Raw genomic sequence first — 21,502 nt, 5'->3', positions numbered from 1 at the left:
GGTACGGTCGCCGTAGGCTTAATCATCGTGCCCGAAAAGGGAATGCATGAGCGGGTGCATAAACACCCGCTATTATTAATCGGTTGCATACGCAAGTAATTATGCTGCTCACAACCCGTTCGCGCTGGTGATGGCGCTTAGTCTGTGACGCGTGTACGTGGAGGCAAACGCACTGGAGAGAGGAGCTCTATGTGAAGGGCTTTAATTTGTCTAGTGTTGCTGTTTGGTGGCGTATTAGAATTTTGCATACCATACGCTGTAAGGTGAAATGGTAATGGGAGCTGAAAATCGATTGAGAAAGAATTTCGTTGCATTGAAGTGCGTAAAACGCGACCGATATAATTATCAGGAGAGCAATAAAGTGCATATTGCGTTATTAACGCAAAAAACAGAGCATGGAGCATGGAACAAAATGGGAAAAAAATCACATATATCTCACAGATACAATGCACTTGTTCAGGTTTGATGTGATAAAACATCGTATGTTAAACAGGCTTCACCAGTAATTGCATTCCAACAAGTTGCAAGGAGCATTTATTCACCTCACAACACTGCTCGAGAGCACTTAATATTTGCACCCACAGGAAACGGTTACAGTTGTTCATCGGTACTGGCGAAAGCACTGGTTAAGCGGTAAAGTTTCTCACGCAAGAACGAAAGCATGCAAGAATGTTAGCCCCCCTATATCAACGGGCATGGGTTTGTATAATTGCAATCCCACTTTGTATTCTTGCCCAACCTGCGGACAACAGCATACTGATCGCATACTTATGAACCGCCGGCTTTCCGAGCAAAAATGTTCTTTGCGCCCTTCCCAAAGCAGCATTACTGTGCGTTTTGCTGCAAATTGGCAGGCGCTTAATTTTTCTACTTAAGTTTTGATACTTTGTTTTAAGAGGAATTTATCCCACTAAAGATTCGTGTTTTTTTTACAACGGTTGTGGGTCAGTTTGCTAAGTCAAAGTTTTTCGTAATTAATTGTTTATTTCGTCTCTGCTGTGTAACGTCAGTTTCGGTGATAATTCTGCAAACGACACAGCCAAACATAAAGAGAGTGAGAGAGCAAGCGAGCGGTCGGATGGTGCAGCCTCTCTGGCAACATAAAACCTGAGCATTTTTTTCTCTCACGATGTTTTTTTTTCTCCGCAAGCGGCCCGATCGTACTGCTGGGGTGGCGCGTGGACTCTCCGACCGAGCGATGCTCATGCAACACGACGCAAAGGGTTAGTTTGAATCGGTTCGTGATCGCGTGTGGACGTGAGAGCTCTCGACGGTGTACCGTCGATTTGTGCGTTGAGTTGTTTAAAAACTGCATGCCCATTCAAGTGCAGCAAAGTGCAACGAAATACGGCATTTGAAAAAGGCAATGTAACCCGCTACCTAGCGAGCATTTATGTGAAGTGAAAACTGAGGTGAAATATTTATAGAAAAAAAAACAAGGTCTGAAACCCTTGCAACGCTGGCAAGAAAGCTCAGTAATGGTAATAAATTGGATTGGTTAAAATTGAATGTGGATAAATTCGAAGACCCAAAATTGATCACACCATCCTAACGGAAGCAATGCTGAGAGCTCTCAGCAGTAAGCGAAGACACATCAATAATGCATGGATAGTTAGTGAAGCTTGACAGACGAGGAGGTAGTGTTTTTGTGTGGCTAGTGAAATGTTAGCTAAAAAAGGTTTGTGTTTTCGCCCCGAAGGTTAAAAAATACCTTAAATACTGCTATTTCCCCTTTTGAAAGTGTGTGCAATTGTATGGAAAGGGGAAAAGTCATAAAATTAAACATAACCAGTAATTGAGGAAAGCAACGAATGCGCCCGTTGGAAGACCAGGTGCATTATTATGCGTGCAAGGTGCCATTAGCTGTCTGATCTTGTGTTTTTTCTTCTTCTAAAGTGCGTGTGTGTCTGTGAATGAGTGTACTGTTTGCAACAGACACCCGCTGAAGGGCGTCTGGGCGTCCGTTTGGGGAGGGTTAAGGGTTAACACCTCCTTTCCCAGCACTAATCATCTAAGGGGCATGCAAAACAGCTCCCATTCTTTGGCAACTTTGTGAAAACGGCAAGCAAAGCAAACGTAAAAAGTGGTAGCAAAAACAGCCCCTACAGTGTGAATGAAAACAAAACAACCGAAGAGCGGTGGCCCTTGCAGCAAGTAAAAAAAAAAAAAACAAGCAAGCGAAACAGGGCCGGCAAAACGGTCCGAGCCCTAGGGTCGTGCCTCGCCCATTAGGAGGTGTACGCGTCTAATTAATTGGATTAATGATCAATTCGTGGTGCGTGGCGGGCAGGTGAATCCCGCAAGCGTGAAGTGGAGAGCTCCGGCGTGACAGCATGCAGCACCGTTGGCCTGGCCGTTGAGTAGGAAAAAACGCCAACCAGCTATCAGCAGCCGTGTTGCTGCAGTGAGCAACGAAAACTAATATCAACTACAAAAAAAAAGGAAACCAAGTATCCCCCGTACGGATAGGAAACGAAGTTAAAACGGCACGAAAAACAGCATTTCCCGCCGTGTAGAAAAGGTAATCGTTTACATTGTGCCTGTGGCTGTTTGAGTGTGGGAGTGTGGATATGTTTTGAATGAGGGGGGAGTGGTGAGATATATGCAAAGGAGGAAGTGTAAAAACACAAACAAACACCCACGTGTAAATGCAAAAAAGCCAAAGCGTATAATGTTACATTTGCAATGGGGCGAGGGTGCACGCGTGTTGTTGTTTGCTTCGCCTTCCGAGGATGTGAAGGAAGAGCGTTTCAAGTTCATATTGAAAATCATATTCCATTTAAAAAGCTAGGGTCCACTTTTCCGCTTTTTGTTACACTTTCTGTCAAACTGTGAGATTGTGCGAGTGAGATGCTTAATAAAAAGGATTATTTAAAAAGAAAGGAAAGAAGCAACTAGTGACGGGAAGTTTAAAAATGACCAGTAAAAGGAATTGATTTGCCGTCCGGGTGTACAGGTGGCGAGAAAAAGATGCACATTTCTCCTACACGCATCACTGCACAGACACATCCAATAGTGCACGCAGTCTGCCGGCTTAGACGCACGTCGCCACGAGACGATTGGGGGAGACGGGGCGGGAAGTAACGCTCGGCAATAATGCTGCGCCACCATAGAGACACACACAAAGAGTGAGACCCCACACATGCGATCGATGGCCATGGCGTTTCGTTGGCGGCTTGTTGAATTGCTTTTGCTTTCCAAGCTTCCAAATGCACCAAACAGACAGGCCACTTTCAAAGTCACGCTGGCTGTGTTTGGTGTGCGGTTGCTGCTTTCTGTCTGGTTCGTACGTGCTGTGGCCGAATCGGCTTTCGGAGGCTCGCTTTGGGTTTCGGAAGACATGCGCAAGGCGAAGTACATTTCCGACAAGGTTTATGGAAGTGCTGCTGCGGGTAAGACGCACTGTTTTTTGGGGTTTTTTTTTCCCCCGGACAAAGTCACGATCCTCTTGCGAATCTCGAGTTAAGTAAAGGTACCTACTGTTGAAAAGAACGCAATAGATTGGTATAATGGTTTGTCTTCAATTCTAAAAGAAAATCGTTTGCTTTGTTTGAGCTATTTTGATAGTCGATCCAATTCAACAATGACGGATTGTTCATGATACAGTTGATATTGCTGAAATTTATTTGATGGGATTGAAAACATTTTAAAATTTTCAGAAAAATACTTTAAAAAGTAGCTATACTCATCTCAATATTATGCAATCGGAATTGTATGTAAATCCACCACGAGTACGTGCAGTACGTTAATAACCCTTCCGTAATCTTAACGATGGGCTTTGAGGCATACTATCTTTCAACCTGATAGTACGCTTTTCATCATTTGATCACTCATCCTCCACTCCTCCCCTTGCAGCACTTTTCAACTTTTCTCGGTTGCTTTCAAAGCGGCTATTTCCTCTTCTTCATTGTGTCATGCAAGTGTTTTATAGATAGACGTTACGTGTTATACCGTGGGTGCGGTCAGTGTTGGGTAAGAAACCGATGCCGATATCCTCCGTTGGTCAATATAATGGGTACGGCACATCGCACATCCTAACTACGTCCGCGTACAGCCCCGACTTCCGCCCCGATAGGCCTCACTAGTCCGACACTAGCCTGCCACTGCCAATCCTTTGCGGTGGCCACTAATGGCCAACCGGTAGCACACCAGTCGAACCAGCCGTACCCGGGTGGATCCCCTCCGCACCCAGCACGGCACACGAGCCACGAGTTTTGGGGACTGGTTTTCCACCTTACTGCATACCGTTCCGCAGCAAAACACGGTGGGGGCGGTCGGTGGAGTTGAATTCTTTCGACCGTGTCAAAAATATGTATTCGCAAATCGCATCGATCGGCCCGGGCAAAACCTGCCGCCTGGCCCTGGTGGAGAAAGTTTCTCGTTTCCCATTTGGCAAAAGCTGGCCATCCACCCGCCTCCGCCCAACCGCTCCCAGCGCACAGCAACCGAGTCCTTCCCTTTCGCTCTTTCGGCTGGCGGCTGGTGTTTTTAATTCACCGCGACAAGGATGAGGAAGAAAGGCAACTGAGCAAAACAAAAACTACTGCCTCCGCTCCCTCTAGCTACCGCTCCTGCACCGGGTTTACCGATCGCCCTCGAAAGTGGACCTACCCTCCAAAACCCCACCGACCGTTCGCACTGCTGTATTGCTTCCTCTTATGGACATAGACATTAGTTGCAGCCACTAGCATGCGAAACACGGACGGATCGCGGTTCGGTTTTGCAAGCAAAGCAAAACAAATAGCAAGTGAAACAAACGGACCAAAGCAAAAACAAGGAAAGGAAGACAACATTAAAGTTGCGCACACTTATATTACTTAGTCGAAAATGGTGTGTGCGCACACACCGACCTGCGGGGTGCGCAAATACAACAAAAAGGGTCCGAAGGTTTCGAGCGAGCGGGGAGGGATAGGTAGGCCCTGGGGCGTCACAGGCTCGAAACAATAAAAACGTGCAAAAACGAACGAACTTCACTTTTCAGCAGCAGCAGCAGCAGCAGCAGCAACAACGACAGAAAGGATCTCATACATTTTAATTGACTTTTGCCTTGTACGGCCATTATGGCTGCCATCACGGAGAGATGTTTTGTTTGGTGTGATGTTTTGTGATGCTCAGCGCATCAGCGAAGGCATCAGCTTATCAGCAACGGCAACAAAGAGCGACAGCATTTCTTTTGGAGCTCAGCAAATTATTTTGTTAGCAGTTGGCATCACTAGCGTAGGGAAAGACTTAAGCACGACAGCAAGCGACGAACCAGAGTTTGGCAGTTTTTACTTACAATGTTTTGTTTGTTTATTGTTGTTTTATTATTATGTTTTGTTGACAAACTTTTAAAAAGAGAACTCAAAAAGAAAACATAAAATCTCTCGTAAATATTACATCCATGCAGGAAGAGAAACGATGCGAAAGTGAAAATCCATAAAGCAATCAGCATCGGAAATCAATTCAACCCGAAGTGCACCTAGAACTATTATTAGATCCACAGGGTCAAGGGATGAAAGGTAGCCAGCAGTCTCCGATGGTTTGCTGTATACCTCCACAGACACACACACGTAAACACACATACATTTTGACCGATCTCACTCGGGACAGCGCCTCAGGCGGGTGGGGGAAACCATAAATCATTAACCCTGAAATTTCACCGCGCGGCTGTTGAATTTGAACAGGTTAACATGGATGATGATCATGATGACGATGCTGCTTCGGAGCTGTTGCGCGCTGCTGTTGCTGTTGATGTTGATTTACTCTTCGCTCACGACCTGTACTGTTCACGGTACTGTTGAACGTGTACGTGGAGAGGCATCGTTTGCCTGCCTTTTCTCAACAAAATAATTCCTTCCTTCAGCGTGTTGAATTCAATGCTGCCCCTTGATCGCACGGCTGCGGCTGTAGTGGCGATGCAGAATTGCACCGACCAGCCAGAACCGGTTTTCCAACCGTGCCGTGGTCGGGTTGCGGTGGCCACTTTTGGTCAAACTGAATCGAAAGCGAAAATTTTCCAAAAGGCCCATACAGTCACCGCGCGCGCGGGAAGCCGCTGGGTGCGGGTTTTTGGTGATCGTTCAACGTTCAACATCAATCACGGTGGACTCGGCGCAGCACCGGGTAGGCTGTAGAAAAACGTGCACCTACGAATCGGTGCGCACTCCTGCGTATGTTGCCAGTCCCCATCACCAAGTGGTGGGCTGGGTGCAAGTGCACTTGAATCGTGTGAGCACGTGAAGCATGTGGTGTTGTTGTTAAAGTGCACACACCGATGTTGGCATTACCTGTTGCGTTACAGTTGAGGGGCAAGATCGAAGATGCGAGCAGAAAGGCGGGAAAGGCGTTTGTATGGTTGCGAATTCAACGCCGGCTTATGCGGATCGCTTCGCTGCTTTGTTGAGCAAAATTGACCAACGTGAGTGTGGCGAAGCGGCGAGTTTGTGCCTTCGGTTGAACTTGCGGTTGGTAAGCTTGTGCACTACGCATGCGAGTGATGTCGGTTGGAGTTGATAGGTGTACGTTGTTGATTGCCTCCACCTTAGCCTTAGCCTGTTTGGCCGTAGCTGGACACTGTAGATATCGGGTCTGTGAGATGGAATCGGAAATACGACAGATCATCGGTACCAATTTTGCTGGTTTATATTGCCTCGCAGCATATGATGGCTTTGCTTATGTTTTGAACTGCCACTATGCGATTCTGGAACATGCTAGAAGTTTGATAAATTTTCACAAATTAGCAGGTATTAGGCAAAATAAAACTCATCTCATGTTATTGGACAGCATCGCTTTTCTTTAGCAATTCTTAACGCAATCAATCGTCATAGAGGTAGTGTCCTCATTAGTACGGGCATAGCATTTCTGTTTTTCTTTATTTTTCTCCTAATATACGGAAGTACGTAATTCTTAGTTTCAGCTCGTTTTCCAATTTTATGTGCATGTGTACTTCAAGGGCGTCCTCCCTTTGAACGGTCAAACGCAAATTCGATCCATCGGAAATGATCAAATCAAACGAAATGACTCGAAAATGGATGAAACGAAATCACTGGTTTCGTGCATAGGGGGCCTGTTGCTCGCTTGGACGAATTTACAGCAAAATTTAGCAGACTCACAGTAGATCTACCACATCTGTCAGCTTTGAGTCGGTGCCGCCCCATAGAAAGAGAGGAAACTGTCCGTAGAACTTGCCCGTTAAGGTAAAACTTCGAAATTTCCTTGGTAGCGATGGTGGCGTACCTAATCATTAGATCGTGCCGGCGTGTTCGATCTAGCCATCACTTTCCTGGCCGTGGGGGCTTGTCTTTTTTCGAGGGGTGGAAAAACGTGCTGGTGAAAAGGGGAGGCATTGGTTCTAGTGATTTGGTTCATTAAATTTGCTGATGAATTTCGGGACTTGTGGTGGGCGGATCGAGAGTCTGACCCGTGCGCATCAACGAAATAACGAAAAGGGTCAGTGGCACTCGAGCAATGGAGTAGTTTTTTTGAAGCAATAGCAATATCTATATCAAGTTCTATGTTTTTTTCTTATTATCCTACAAGTTGTCTCAATTATGGGGCAGGAATTTGGGAAGCTCCATTATTCGTTTTTTTACTTTAATAAAATTTTAAGCTGTTGGCTCGATTTCAGTTATCCGCACATTTCTAACCCAATTGTTTTTTATGTCTCTCGTTTTAGGTATGTGTTGGTGATACTTTTCATCTCGCCGTTATGCCGTTGTGAGTAGCACAAGTTCACTTTTGCCCGGTATATTGATGCCAAACGTCCCATTTCATAATCTATGCGACTGGTTAAATAACCTCCAATAAAAGCGCAGCGCCGCACATTGTCCCCATTCTCACCGCGGTAAGGCGGAGGTAACGTTTTAAAATCGCATCACAATATTTTTGGTGCAACACGTTTTCTTAATTGGAAAAACGTCTTCATTTCTCAATTTGCCGGCGTGTTTTCTGGCCCCTTCTGTCCGAATTCGCAAATGAAACGACACCTAATGAAGATGGCAGGCTTGCTCTGGGAAGCTATCAAACATGTGGTAGCTGTTTATAAGCTGTCAGTCACAACACGCAACAGGTGGGAAATGAGCCGCTGTTGGCATTATTAGTTACGCTTGCGTTTTGTGGCCGATCGATTTTGACTGATTACTATCGCAGAAGTATTTCAAAATTATTAGTATAGGAAGCTTGAGTTTACAGTACGAATCAAAACCTCTCGTTACGGTAAATGCTACGTATTTGAGCATACATGACATCACTTACCTGCCAGCACAACACCGCCGCCGAGCCAGATGAATCATGCTCGTGTAATGCTTTGCACATTCCATTCACGCCACCCGATCCAGGGCCCGTCAGCGTCCGCTGGAGCATTGTTTGTCTGTCGTCCGCACTTTGGTTTCGGTAGAGAGTAATTGCTGGCAGTTTGTTTCGTGTGCTGGGACATACAAGGATCCTGCTACCCAGTCACCCGGTGCACCAAGCCCTCGAAAGTCCATTGTCGGTTGTCTTCGTCGTCTTACAAAATTGATGTCAAAAAGGTGCCCATTGTCGCTGGCTGCTGGTGGACGTTCGCGCATGACTAACGGGAAACGGGCGCTATTTGAGCCGAAAGGAAGAAATGACAAAACTGACGGCTTCAGCGTGACCTATCTTGCACGGGGACAAATTGAGCATCATTCAAACCAAACTCCTTTTTTCGTTGCCACATTACAGCTAGAGCTAGGCGTAGAATCTAAGACCGTGACTGGTAGATTATGTTCTAATGTCCGGGCAATTAGTTTTCCAACGACATCCGTTCAGCACGACGGAGAGCAATTTGTTTGGATTTGGTTGGTGTGAAAGGTGCAAAAAAGCGAAGAAAAAGAATGGTGTCAGAAACAAAGAGTGTCTAAAGTGTTTTATTCTAAGCAATTTCAATTGCTATCACCCAAAAGGCCATTCCGTTTTTTTTTTATGCACAACTACTTCAACCCTGCAATCCGCTAGCTTAGATAATGAGCTTTTGCGTGGACCAAGACCATTCCAAAGCTATTTTCTTTGGACACCATAACAAAGCACTCATTCACAGGTTGCCGCTAAAACAACACAGCAACGATCTGCTAAATGTCACTTCCTCGTTCCTCTCACGCACCTGCGCTTCTGTCAGCCGGCTAGCGGTAGCTTGAAGCAATAGCAATAAAATCCAACTTTTGGCACTTAGTCACATGCGCTTCGATACACTCTGGTACGGGGGGAGGAAGGATTTAACTGTTTCGTTTGATGTGTTCCTATCGGCTCACTGTGTCATTTAAACCAATCTTACGCGTTCGAAAGGAATGGTAGAGTGTGAAAACAACACCGAAATCAATTACTGAGAGGAGAGTTGATCAATACCAAGCAAAAAGAGTCTACAATTGGAAGAGAGTACGAAACGTTTTTCCCTGTTCGGATTTTATTTGGGTTTCCGGTCGTAGATAAAAACTTTACAGTGAGATGAATTGATTAGTTCCGTCCGGTGGGGATGTTGGTATTCCAATTCGACTGAGGAAATGAACCGAATCTTGCCCGAGTGCTAGCTCTATCTAATCAGTTACGAGTGTTACGCGTGTGTTTGCGGCATTTGCAGCAAAGTGTGTGAAGTTAATGTGCGATCGATGGTGAACGTTATGACAAGCGTTGCAAAGGTAAACTCTCGTCCGTTTCGATTCGGTTCGAAACACTCCAACCCTATCCAGGATTAAGTACGATATTTTCGTTCCACTTTCCTCTGCACTTGAGCCGTTTCCTTTCTCTATCGGTGGTGGGAGCATAAATGTTTCAGTTGTTTCTTTAGCCAATTCGATGGCTTCCAGCCACTGCCAGCTTCCAGAAAGCTTCCCTCGGTTTCCATCAGCCGCGCGCCTCATTCCCATGATTAGACGTACACATCCTGCCGGTGCGTACGTAATTCGATACGTTCAATTGTATCCGCCCATAACCCTGTGGGAGCCGATCGATCGGCCTCGGCAGGCAAAACCGGTTGCAATCGACCTGGGATCGATCGAGTTCTGGCTGTGAGATTCAACGTTCTGCGCCGGTCTCATATTCTGGCCGACGCAAGCGAACCCCGCCCCAGACATGATATCCTTTGGACTGGCTGAATATGATACCACGGGAAGTTGTCCCGGGCAGGAAGTTGCAGCAGTATATATATGTGCATACTGATGAGCACTGCAATGGTTGTGCACCGCGGCAGCTGCAGCGAACTGCAGTCGGGGAAAAAACACTTGAAGACCTATTGAAATGTGTGACCGGATATAAGCAGGGAAGAGTTAGGCGTGTTCTCGAGCGAAGCGGGATGCTGATGCGGAAAATAAGGTGTTAGACGCTCCTGAACGCACCCTCTGCATTCTGCCTTAACGAACGTCCGAAGAGCGGTATCGCTCTTAAGGCACCGTTGCGATGCAGATAATTAGCGCACGTGGTAGGTTACGCCGTTTTTTCATCTCTCAGTCATTTTATAGGAGAAGTGAAACAAAACAGCAAAACAACGTAGCACCATTTCACCACGACGATGTCATAATTGATGACATCCTTCCGATCCGGGCATAGTCATTAGAGGCCGGACGTAACGCTTGCCGGGAGTGCCTGAACGCCTATGGAAGAGGACCGAGGGGAAAAAATTCTGCCCCCTTCTGGTCGTCCCCCGTTAAACCATTGAACGTGGGGGTTGAACTGGGGACAGCTGCAGATGATGCTTCTTTGATCCTCGCCAGATCGTGTACGTGTGCTGTTTTCAAGCGAATGTCCCCTTTATGCGGTTGATTGCTGGCGTTTTTTTTGTTGCCGTTCGATTCCGATGGCAGAAAAGCATGAAGGTGGAGGAACAAAAAAATACACCACCATAATTGTGACGTTCGGCAGCGTCAAGCAGCTGCTTCTGTGTGCTTTTTTTTGTTTGCCTTGTTCGAGGATAGACGTCTGTTTTTGCAGTGGCACGAGTCTGTGACAGGTTAAACGATACAAAACAGTATTTCTTCAAGAGTGGTAGAATCTCATGTGCGCAGCACAAAATAAAGTTGATAAAACATTGAAATATTGCATAATGAATGGCAGGCTCGTAACAGTTGTTTTGTTGGATGTTACTGTAGTGTTTTATAATTTTTTTTTTAAATTTTGCTTTAATGAAGTTTTATTTTTTAAACCTCTTAGTGTACCTCACATTGCATTCCTAAAAAAGCCTTTCCGTTGCGACCCATTGATAAGGCAGTGGGGATTGATAAACGAAACGTTTCAACACACCTGCCAGTTTCATTTTCATTCTTTTCACTTCCATAAACAAGAGACAGTGACGAGTGTTTTGCTTCTACCTTTTCTTCTTATTTCCTCTCACTAGTTAGTGTATGTGTTTATCTAGCAGAAGAAACTCTTTCTCAAAAGCAATTGCTTTTTAAGATTCCTCCATTGTACTCGTGGAGATGAAAACGCGAAGATCTATCCCTCGATCGCTCACCTCGTCTTTCGGATCCGTCCCGTGCGCGTTGCGTTGTGCACCGATGGCCAAGTAGGTGACAATATGCGAAAGTGACACCATGTCGGCTCGTACGATGAAAACTCCTACCTTCAACTATAGTTGTGCCAGCTACCGTGCCGCTCAAAGCGAACCCGTGTTCGTGACCGTGGCAACCACCGGAAGATGGTTGCTTGCCCTCAAAACCCTTGGGTGCCCGGGAGCTGGGTGCCTGTGGGAGGGATGGAACATGGTGCACTTGAATATGCCGCGTTTTTCCCATTTCCCTGTCGCCCTCGCCCGGGCGCGGGTCAGGGATGCTGTTTATTTATGCATTCCATTAGATGTTCATGGGTGTGTTTTTGTTTTTATCTTGCTTGCCGTTTTGTATTACTTTGGCTGTAAAGATCTTCCCCCGGGGGTGCAGCAAGCATGCCGGGCTTTGGAAGTCACTTACGATGGTGGCAGACGGAACTAGTAGGGTCACAAAACTTTCTTCTTCCCCTTTGAGCATCCCCGTTGGCTGGTTGTGGCTTGTCTATGAGAGTGAATGTCGTTTGCCAAGTGAATTCGGCACAAGGGTTTCATCTTTCTGTTGGTTGGTGGGGCTTGCTGTACGGCTGGAATGTTGGTGAACTTGACTCATCGTGATGGTGGTTTTTGGAGAATGGTAGCGTGCTACCATGCACCGTGGAATGTATGAACATCGTGTATACATCGCGGGTGAATGCAGTTGGTGCATTGCCTGTTGTGTGGCTGTGCGTAGCAGAGAAGTGTAATGCACAGGAAATTAGAAAACGTTCGTCGACTATTTCGGGAGTATGTTTGATAGCGGTGTTGTACACACAGAACATCGAATGTATTAAAGATGCATTTAGAAAGTTGATACAATGTATGAATGCAAGTGGGAATGATAACTAGTCTCAAATGTTAATCGAGTGCTTGGATCGTTTTGTTATTTTAGATTTAATGTGAGAAGCAAATGATCGGAGATTCTTCCGTTTCATTTCATTTTATTGATGAATCTCATTTACCAACAGTTTTTCTTAAAAAGAGCATTTATTTTTGTACAATTTGGCTCTATTAGTTTTCTAACGATCTCTCTCAATTTAAAAACTACATCTCATACGATAAGCTATAAAAGGCGCATCATTTTGGGAAACACAATTTATCGTCATCTCTTTAGAAGCGTTAAAGGAGAACCTCATTTACTCTACTTAACGACCGAGAAGCTGTGCAGACGACACCATTAGCTAGTGCACATACAGACGCGCTGCGCGCTATCATCCATTCCATTAACTCAGCTGGAGGAAGTCAACAAAGGGAAGAAAGTGTGGCAAAAAGACTCCAGTACCATCCAGAGTTCCGAATCTTGAGGAAGTCTTCCCAAACCGCTAATGCAATGCTCAGGTGTTTTTGAGGTGAAGTTGAAACGACATCCTCTGCCCGATGATCACGCATCGAGGGGTTTAAAGATGACGAGCAGACGTGACACGGGTACGGGTCACACATTTCTCGGCACACAATTGATCAGCGATGGGTGGGAAGTACAAGGGGGGTAGGTGATTGGAAAGTGTTCGGGGCCGGCCGGTACACCCGGCGGCTGATTGATCGGTGAAATGTGATCACGATTCTCACATCCCGCGGTGAACACATGGACACATCCCCCCAGCATTTAGTTTGGAATACTGACCGATCGATTCGGTGGTCCATTTTTGGTCCCGCCAGAGGGATGTGATCAGTGTGTCCCCGTATCTTTTACCCCGTAGCAGCACCTCCTGGAGGAGGCATCCATTGCGCATCAGCAGACACGGCACGGATACACAGTGAGACTGGAGGTGGAAGAAGATTAAACAAAAGGGTGCGTCGTTGAGCAAAGTGCCTCCAGCACTTTCGGGCCCACTCCAAGGCGGTGAGGTTACGGCGACGAAGCAAAACAAAAAAAAAACCTTCCAGCGCGATGTGAACTGGGACACCGTGGCTGGGAAAGCAAAGATACTGCTGGATGGTGTTAGAAAGCAAAGCCCAAAGAAGAGTTCGCTCTTGCTGCTTTTTCGTCGTTCTGTCTGCACTCCGCATGAATGAAACCCCGTTCCCCGTGGTGTGCCTTGCCGCTGTGACCCCAGGGCAGCTCGTCGATGTGGCGAAAAGTGAAACAAAACTCGCAAAAAATGGCAAGTGCACTATTGGGATGCGAGACGATCGACAGGATAATAGTTATAATGTGCCGCGAACAGCGCAACGCACACAACTTCTTCCGTGACGCTACTCGCAGCCATGAGAATCTTCCGATGGCACATTTTTTCGCCTTTCAGGGTAGAAAGACGAACACATTTCAGCACATGAGAAAGGGAGCAGACCGGAAATGCCAGCCTAGGTGCGCAAGCGCCGCCAACTAAGCGTAAGCCATAATTCATACGCTTCTCTGCTCCTTTTGACCTTGTTACACGCGAACCGTACCTTACCGTCGCTGCCCGCCCGTACTCGGGGGCCGGGAGTGGTGCGTGATGCACCGATGTGAAGTACGGCCGACGACACTCTGGGACCACGGGACCACGTTTGTGACACCGATAGAGCGACCGAAGCAAATCCAGACAAGAGTGCACGCGCGCCACAAGAGTGAGAGTGCTCATTTGCGCGCAAATGGTTGCAGAGGCGGTCGGACGGGGAATGGTGGTGGAATTTCCGTTCGTGTCGCCCTTTACATTCTCCGGCCGCAAAGGGTCACCGTCAATTAGCACGGACCACGGTGCTGGTCGTTTGCCTGCGAGCGTTTTTTTTTTAGTTTATTTACGAGCGGTCTAGCATTTGCCGGCGTTGTGGGAAGAACTGCTGTGAGCGAATGGAGCAATGTGCATCGAGGGAGAAAAAATGGAGAGAAAAAAGAGAAGCATAGGAAGACTTGTCGTGCGACGGAAATGACGATCCCTTCGAAAACCCTTGACATTGAAATGGGGGTGGGGACCGGCAACGTTTGATGGATCATAAATCTGAAGACGCTCCATTTGATGGGTGTGTTGCAAATTGTGCTTAACGATATTTTACCGGCACACCTTCCCGATGAGGCGAGTTATCGTTCAAGTTAATGTAGAGGGACATAAAATAGATGAGATGGCTTCTCAAAAGTACTGTTCCTAAAAGTTCATCATGCTTTCTTGAGGCTGCTGCCGTTCAGACCCTTCGAGTGGAGTTGTGCTGAGAGATATGTTATCCAAGCGCCCAGGTATTTATTTGTTTAGATAACAGCAGACAACATTTGTTTCAACACGTTTTCATGAAACATCGATCGATTGATGTGTGTGAGTGTGTTGTGTTAGATTTTATGAGCAGTGATCGATACGCGCTTGTTACAGCACATTTGTCGGGAAGATTATTATTGAGGGTACAAATAAAAAAGCAATACACCGCAAACAGTGGCTGGTGCAGTCGATTTGTTACGAAGTGGAAATAACAAAACCCGGCCTGCTGGAAACCAACACAAAATACAAGGGAAGCTAACCCGAAACAACCGCGTTTTTAGGGTGCAGAGAGCCATAAAGTGACACAGCATTGTTTTGTTGGACGATTTATGAGTGCAACCAATAAAATGGTTGTACATTCCGTGTCATCATTTCAAGCCATCCATCTTTTCCCGCTGGCGATCGCGTGGAGATGCTTATCCAACCACGCCAAGCCACGCTTGCAATAGCAACACGCCGGAGCACACGGAATGCAACGCAACCCGGTGTCTGTTCGTTAGATAAATGTAAACTGTCATCACTGAGACATCGCGATCTGGGGCACGCTTCATTACACCTTCATCTCGCGGACCGAGCGGAAAAGATCACTCGTTAAGATTTGCGATGATCAAACGATCTGGCGATAAGGACACACACACGCACTCACACACAACATACTGGTATGCTGCTTTGCGAAAGTGCGGTGGCATATCCGTTGCCGCGTTGCGACGTGTGTGCACCGTAAATGTCACCCTCGGTGGCTTCTCCTGCTGCTTGGATGGATGTTAGTCAGCTTGATTCGATTTCTGCACTTTTTCATTTCATCCCCACACTCCCTTGCACCATTGAGTGATGGGATGAGCGTGTATTGTAGCAGGATTTCCTGGGTCTGGGTGTTGATGACCCTCTGCTCCCGGTCTTGCAACTGGTGGTGGTTCGATGCCAATGAATGGGCGAACCATTTGTGGAGCGGGCGTAATGAGACGCTCTGGATGTGGGGTGCGCCGTTTATGGTTGGAGAGGATAGAAGTTGTTCATACTCTTTTTGGGCGGGAGAAAACTGGACACTTGGTAGCCACACCATACACAACAACGATGAAACAGGTGCGTAAAAGGCGATCTAGTGAAGAAGCCGCACTTGACACTGTGAGTAGCGTTTGTGGTTCATTGATAAATGCGTGTGACTGAAAACATGTTTTTATTAATGAGGAACTTGAAACAGTTGTAATAGGGAAAGGAGTACTAAATTAAAAAATTAAAACAAATTATTGGAAAACAACTGACAAAAAATCCATACTGTGTAATTTTCCATAATATTTCCTGAAGTCAGGATTTGCCCGGGCCAGTGACATTCCAGCAAATTTATTATCTTAAATCTTAAATCAAAGTACACAAAACAACAAAGAAAAAGATCGTTCTGGTCAATTAAAAACCCACACGTGACATAGTGTTCGATTCTGCTCCACTGCAAACCGTACTGCGTTCGGAATGCTTTGGGCCTGCTTGCACATCTCACGAATTTGAACCCGAAACCGAAAGCATCGAGCACGACGCGAGGGCAAGACGCGGAATTCGCGCCACTGCACAACGAATGCGCGCGCCACACCGCTTTGCCACAGGAAATTGAACCGGCAGCAATGGCCGCATGGCCGGCGGCAGTGGCACTCTCCCAGCTTTTTTTGTTGTTGTTATTTATAACTTTAACCCAGTTCGAGCACTTGCACATCCCAAAACACCAGTATCCCGGCCATTGCACAATGGGCAGTTTAGAACAATTTGCGGGATAAAATTATTTTTGCAGAAATTGTTAGTTTTTATCGTTTGTAGTAAAGTATTATGATAGTAAATAACATTTTATACGTAGTTCGTATCCATACCACTAGGTGGCGCTACTTAAAATAGTGTTTTAAGGGATCTTTGCTTAGTTTTATTCATTTTGTGTGTTTTTTCTTGTATTATTTGTTGCTAATAGTATAAACCATTTTAAAATATACTGTAATGTTCCATAATATATGAACAAAACATAATAATTTTGAATAAGATAATTTTTTCCGCTTTGTATAGGACAATTGTAGCTAATTCTCATCACTTTTACTCACACGTAGTACAAATATTGAAAATTTACATACACAACTTAGGTGGAAGGTATTACAAGCTCCTAACGTCTAATTCACATTTCTAAAGACATTAATAAAGGCATTTAAATAATTATTTAGAGCAGGTACATTGAAATAAAGTAGTTCCCTAATTCGTCATGAAAAGCAGCACATATTGTTTGTCTTTGAAGGTCAAAATTTTAAATCGGTTGTTAAAAAAATAGGAATTACACATTTTCCTGGGCATTGATATCACAATATTGAATATCATCCAATACTTTTCCAAGTCCTGAACTGCCTTCAGAAGGGATGATAAAAATAAAAATCTGATGTTCTTGGTTTTACAACTATCTGAAAAAATCAAAATTCAACAATAGCTACAAACTAAGTATTTACTTCAGTATTTACTACTGTTATTGAACTGATTAACGAATCAGAGGAATACAGCTCATTATACAAAATGTCCTTCTGGATGCATTTTTTTCTTGCAAACTATTCTTTGTAGCATACTCCCCTCTATCCTTATATTTAGTTTATCATGACTTTTGGGAGTTTCTTCTCCCAAAATGCCAATAGATGCTAGTGCATTCATAACATTTTCCTGCTATGCATATAATTTTGGAATTATTTTCCTTACAGCCGTCTGTAATCTGGAGTAGGACCAAAAGGTATTTGGTTCTGATTTGCTTCATTATATTTAATAATAAAGTTAGGTTAGAATAGAAATTTATATATAAGATAAGTACATGAGCTGAAACTAAGATACACAGCATCGTAATTGAAATAAAAGTTGATCAGAAGCACGTAAAATATATTTTTTGTAGAAAACACGACATACGTTATACTAGGCACCTATGGAGCCGCCTAGTTACGCATGTGTCTGTTTTTAGAAAAAGTTGATGTGAAAAAACTTGAATAAAATTCGCGTTCGCAAACTTTCGCAGAATATTTCTTCACAGATTGATAGTATATATATTACACTATTATGTGACAAATATGAGACAACGCCACTCTACGCCACTTTCATAATGGCATCAAGTCAAAAATTAAATAATGAAAATTTTCAGGAGGTTTCTTCAGTTATTATCGTATATTTTTGCATAAAATTAACTTAACTCAAACATTTTTCGTGTGTTTATAAAGGGTACTAAATATCCTTTATAAAATGTCTAAATTTATCAAAATCGGTTCATATTTGAAAAAGTTACAAAGGTTCAAAGTTTTCCAAAAAGTGAAGATTTTTCTGCGTTTTTTTTAACAAATCTCGACTTTGAGAGGTCTTTTCTAGAGAACCAGAAAAGATAAAGAGCTCATATGTGGTATTTTTTTTAGTTTAACCCTTAGTATTAAAACCTATTGTTTGGAATTGCTCTATTAAAAAGTTGATTTTTTGAATTTCATCCCGGCAAATGCCCATTGTGCATTGGCCAACGGTTCGACGGCGTTCCGGAATTTGTCGTGCAGCTTCCACACACTCCTTCCCTTCTCTTCCCTTCCCCTACTAAAACAAGAACACACATACGCACACAGCGAAGAAGCATTTCAAAACAAAAAGGCCATGCCCGGCGGACTTGGCGCACGGTTGAAAAGCTGCACTTTCATCGTTCCTGATTGTGTCCAGCTTCAAGTGTGAGCGGGCGCGCGCGCGCGGATGGAATTTCCTGGAGTGATTGTGCGGCGACATCGTGAGCACGTTTGCGATCGTTATGCCCTGTGGGGGGTGTACGGTGGTCCATCGGTGTGGGAAGAACGCTATGATTGATGCTTAGACCGCCGGCGCAAAAGGGCGGAAGGAACAAACCCGGCTTCGGGAGCCAACACATAAAAGATTGTCATTTGTACATGTGTGTGTGTGTCTGTGTGTGGTGAGTCTTGACTGCACGTGTGACCTGATTTTTCTTCCCGAACTCCACGGACCGAGAAAAAGCGCGTCGATCGCACAGACAAATCAATTACATGTAATTTCGAACCCCGAATACTATCCTCCCGTGGTGTAAGGTGGTGCCAGCAGCAGCAGCAGCAGAGCCCACATCGATTGAGCTGTTCGCGCCTGTGAAAGGTTTTTTCATTGTTTGCCGCAAGCAAACGAAAGCCTTTTCTAATGAGACGCAATTAATTGACAACTATCATTTGCGGGTGGTGCGGGCTTGATCGTTTCGTAAAGACAACGTCTTTACCTTTTCCGCACCTTGCTCCAGCGCAAGGAGCTGCAATTTTCGATTGGTCCCAAATAATACCAATCGAATTGGAAACTGACGGAGCGATCGGAGGGGAATGGAATGGATTCGTCCCGTTCAGTTATCGCAGCCGAAGCTCGTGCTGCAAAACAAAGCGAGGCAGAAACGCTTCCTCCCCTTGAAGTGTGGATAAAATTGTTATGCTCATTGGTTACGTTCAGTTATGCGCAGTTATGCTGTCGTGCGGATTGCTCTTTCCGTGCGCACCGTGTGCTGGGGGTGACCGGGTGACGATCGGGCCAAATCGACAATTTCTCTTTTCCGGCTCGCACCGATAATCGATTCGATCGTTTTGATTGATGAAGTTGTTGAAGCTTTTTCGTTGTTGTTAGTTTTGTGTTTTTTCGGTTGTTGTGTTGTGGCAGGCTAGTGTTAATTTGTCGTGTGTGTTGTTTTTTGTTCGAATTTTTGCAAGTGTTTCGGTTAAATCTGGTTGAATCCGGCATGCACAATAGAGGACACAACCGTAACGAGCGGCGTATGGCTGCGATTGTAACCTTTCGCTCTCTCGCTCTCTTCCTCTCTCTATCGATCTTGCTGAAAGCTGCGTGATAAAAAAAGCGTGTGCTCAATTAATAAAGTTATTGGGAAAGTTGGGAAAGTTATGCAACCGAAGCGACTTCGTCTCACCGTTCGGGGTGGATGAAATGGGATTACAGAGGTTAATCCTTATCCTTTGCTGATCCTCCCTCCGGTACCTTCGGGCAGATCACAGGGTTTCGTGTTTCTTATGCAACGTGTGTGTAAGTATACTGTGCAACGTACCGCACCGCAAAACATACCCTTTTATGGATGCTTACAGTTTTTATCGCGTCTCTTTTGCGTATGCTGATCGGTTATGATTTTTGCGCGGTGTGTGATTCGCTACGGACGTGCCGTGGTCACGGGTGATTTATTTTTAAGCGCAAAATGCGCGACGGTTGGTTTTTTTTTATGCACGGCAACACTTGAGGGCTACTTGTGCATGGGAAAAAGGGTAGCGCATCTTTGGTATTGCTATTTTTGATGCGACAAAGAGTGGTACCGCACAAAGTCAGTGATCCGTGGTAATGGGTGGTTGGGCGCTCCAAGGTCGGAACTGATTGACGATTCTAAGCCATGTGATAGGTTGTTGGGAGCATTCTGGTATGGACTTACAAAAGGGAAACCGACGTTTGACTTAGACGAAAAAACAAACTTTGCATTATTAATTGATTGAGTCTTGATTTGTATGGTCGAAATATATGTAATATGTAATAAAAATATTATGATTTTAGTCATAATCATGACAATAATAATAAAAATACAAGATAATAATAATAATTATTATTATAATTTGTAAACTCAAACGATGAATGTCAATTATTACAATGTAAACACAAATAAATGTAAAAAGAAAAAAGTGGTTTTCAGGATTTTTTTTTATTTTATATCAGGAATATTACAAATCAAACAATAAACGAACTATATGCGTCACACACTTAATAGTTTTCCGCTTATCAGCCTTCCCTCTTGCGTGTGCAGCGAACCATGATCATACAAAATAGTTACACCCAAGAACGTCAACAAAGTCGATCTGTGTGTGTGGGGGTATGTCTGTATTTTTTGTTGACTAGTTTTTTTTTCAATGCTGTTGTGTTTCTATCGCCAATTTCATTTTCATTCGCATATTTTGCTTTGTCTCTGCTGGAGCGTGTCCCGGTTTCAAAACATCTTGAGCGCCATCGGAGAACGTCCCCCCGCCAGGGCTTGCGGTGTGGTCCAACCCATCCAAATCGAGCACCGCACGTTCCACAATCCAAGCAGGCGGCTGGCAAGATACGCGTCCTGGGACGAAGCTGGGGAGCCCCTTCCCGGCCGTGTCAACAATTGAGCACATCAAATGCGGAACCTTGTGCATATCCCGATATGGAATGCATTAAATGTGCACATTAGTAAAGGAAAGAAAAACATACACACACTCACAGACAAAGTTTTAGCGAGGTACTCAAGTCTTACCCCGGTCACTGTCCTCGAATCGCGCGCCAACTGCAACGAGGGTTCGTAGCTGATAGCGAAGGTTGCTGAGGGATGTCTGTGTGTGTACATAATTAAACGTAAAACAATAAGCAAACGAGGATGGGAAGTGGACAATAAAAAAAACAAGTGACAAAAAACACCTCCCAACATACCAAACACTCCAGGTTCGTGGAATGAATGGGAAACCGGGCGGACCAAACCCGGGGCACTGCACCAGGGGAGGGTTGTCGCGTGATGTGCTCAAGAAGCTGCTCCCAAATAGGTCGGCCGTCTCTGACCGCAATCGTGTGGACGGTTGGGGCGAACGGGTTGAGTTTTATAATTGAAAAACATTATTATTATTCTTTTTTGTAAAGGTAACACCCCCTCCCGCTTGTGATAGTCATGATTGGCCAGAAGGGCTGAAGTTCGTCGCCTTCTCCTCCAAAACAATAGAGCTGCGCAGCGTAGTACACGCGAGGTCATTCGAGGAAACGGTCGCGTTACGGGGGTGTGTGGAATCATAGCAATGGG

General features: G+C 45.0%; 1 long non-coding RNA gene across 1 annotated transcript in view; it reads left to right on the top strand.

Annotated features, from left to right (window-relative positions):
* The first annotated feature begins 1,158 nt into the window (after positions 1-1,158).
* The window catches only part of LOC121601768, a 40,281-nt gene continuing 19,937 nt past the window's right edge, over positions 1,159-21,502 (top strand). Inside the window, exon 1 of the long non-coding RNA XR_006006185.1 lies at positions 1,159-2,521. This is a non-coding gene — a long non-coding RNA (uncharacterized LOC121601768). The remainder of the gene's footprint in view (positions 2,522-21,502) is intronic.

This window comes from Anopheles merus, unplaced genomic scaffold (genome assembly GCF_017562075.2).
Source record: "Anopheles merus strain MAF unplaced genomic scaffold, AmerM5.1 LNR4000173, whole genome shotgun sequence".
NCBI classification, from domain to species: domain Eukaryota; kingdom Metazoa; phylum Arthropoda; class Insecta; order Diptera; family Culicidae; genus Anopheles; species Anopheles merus.
The sequence above is the reverse complement of the archived record's forward strand: the minus strand, read 5'-3'. Positions and strand labels throughout refer to the sequence as shown.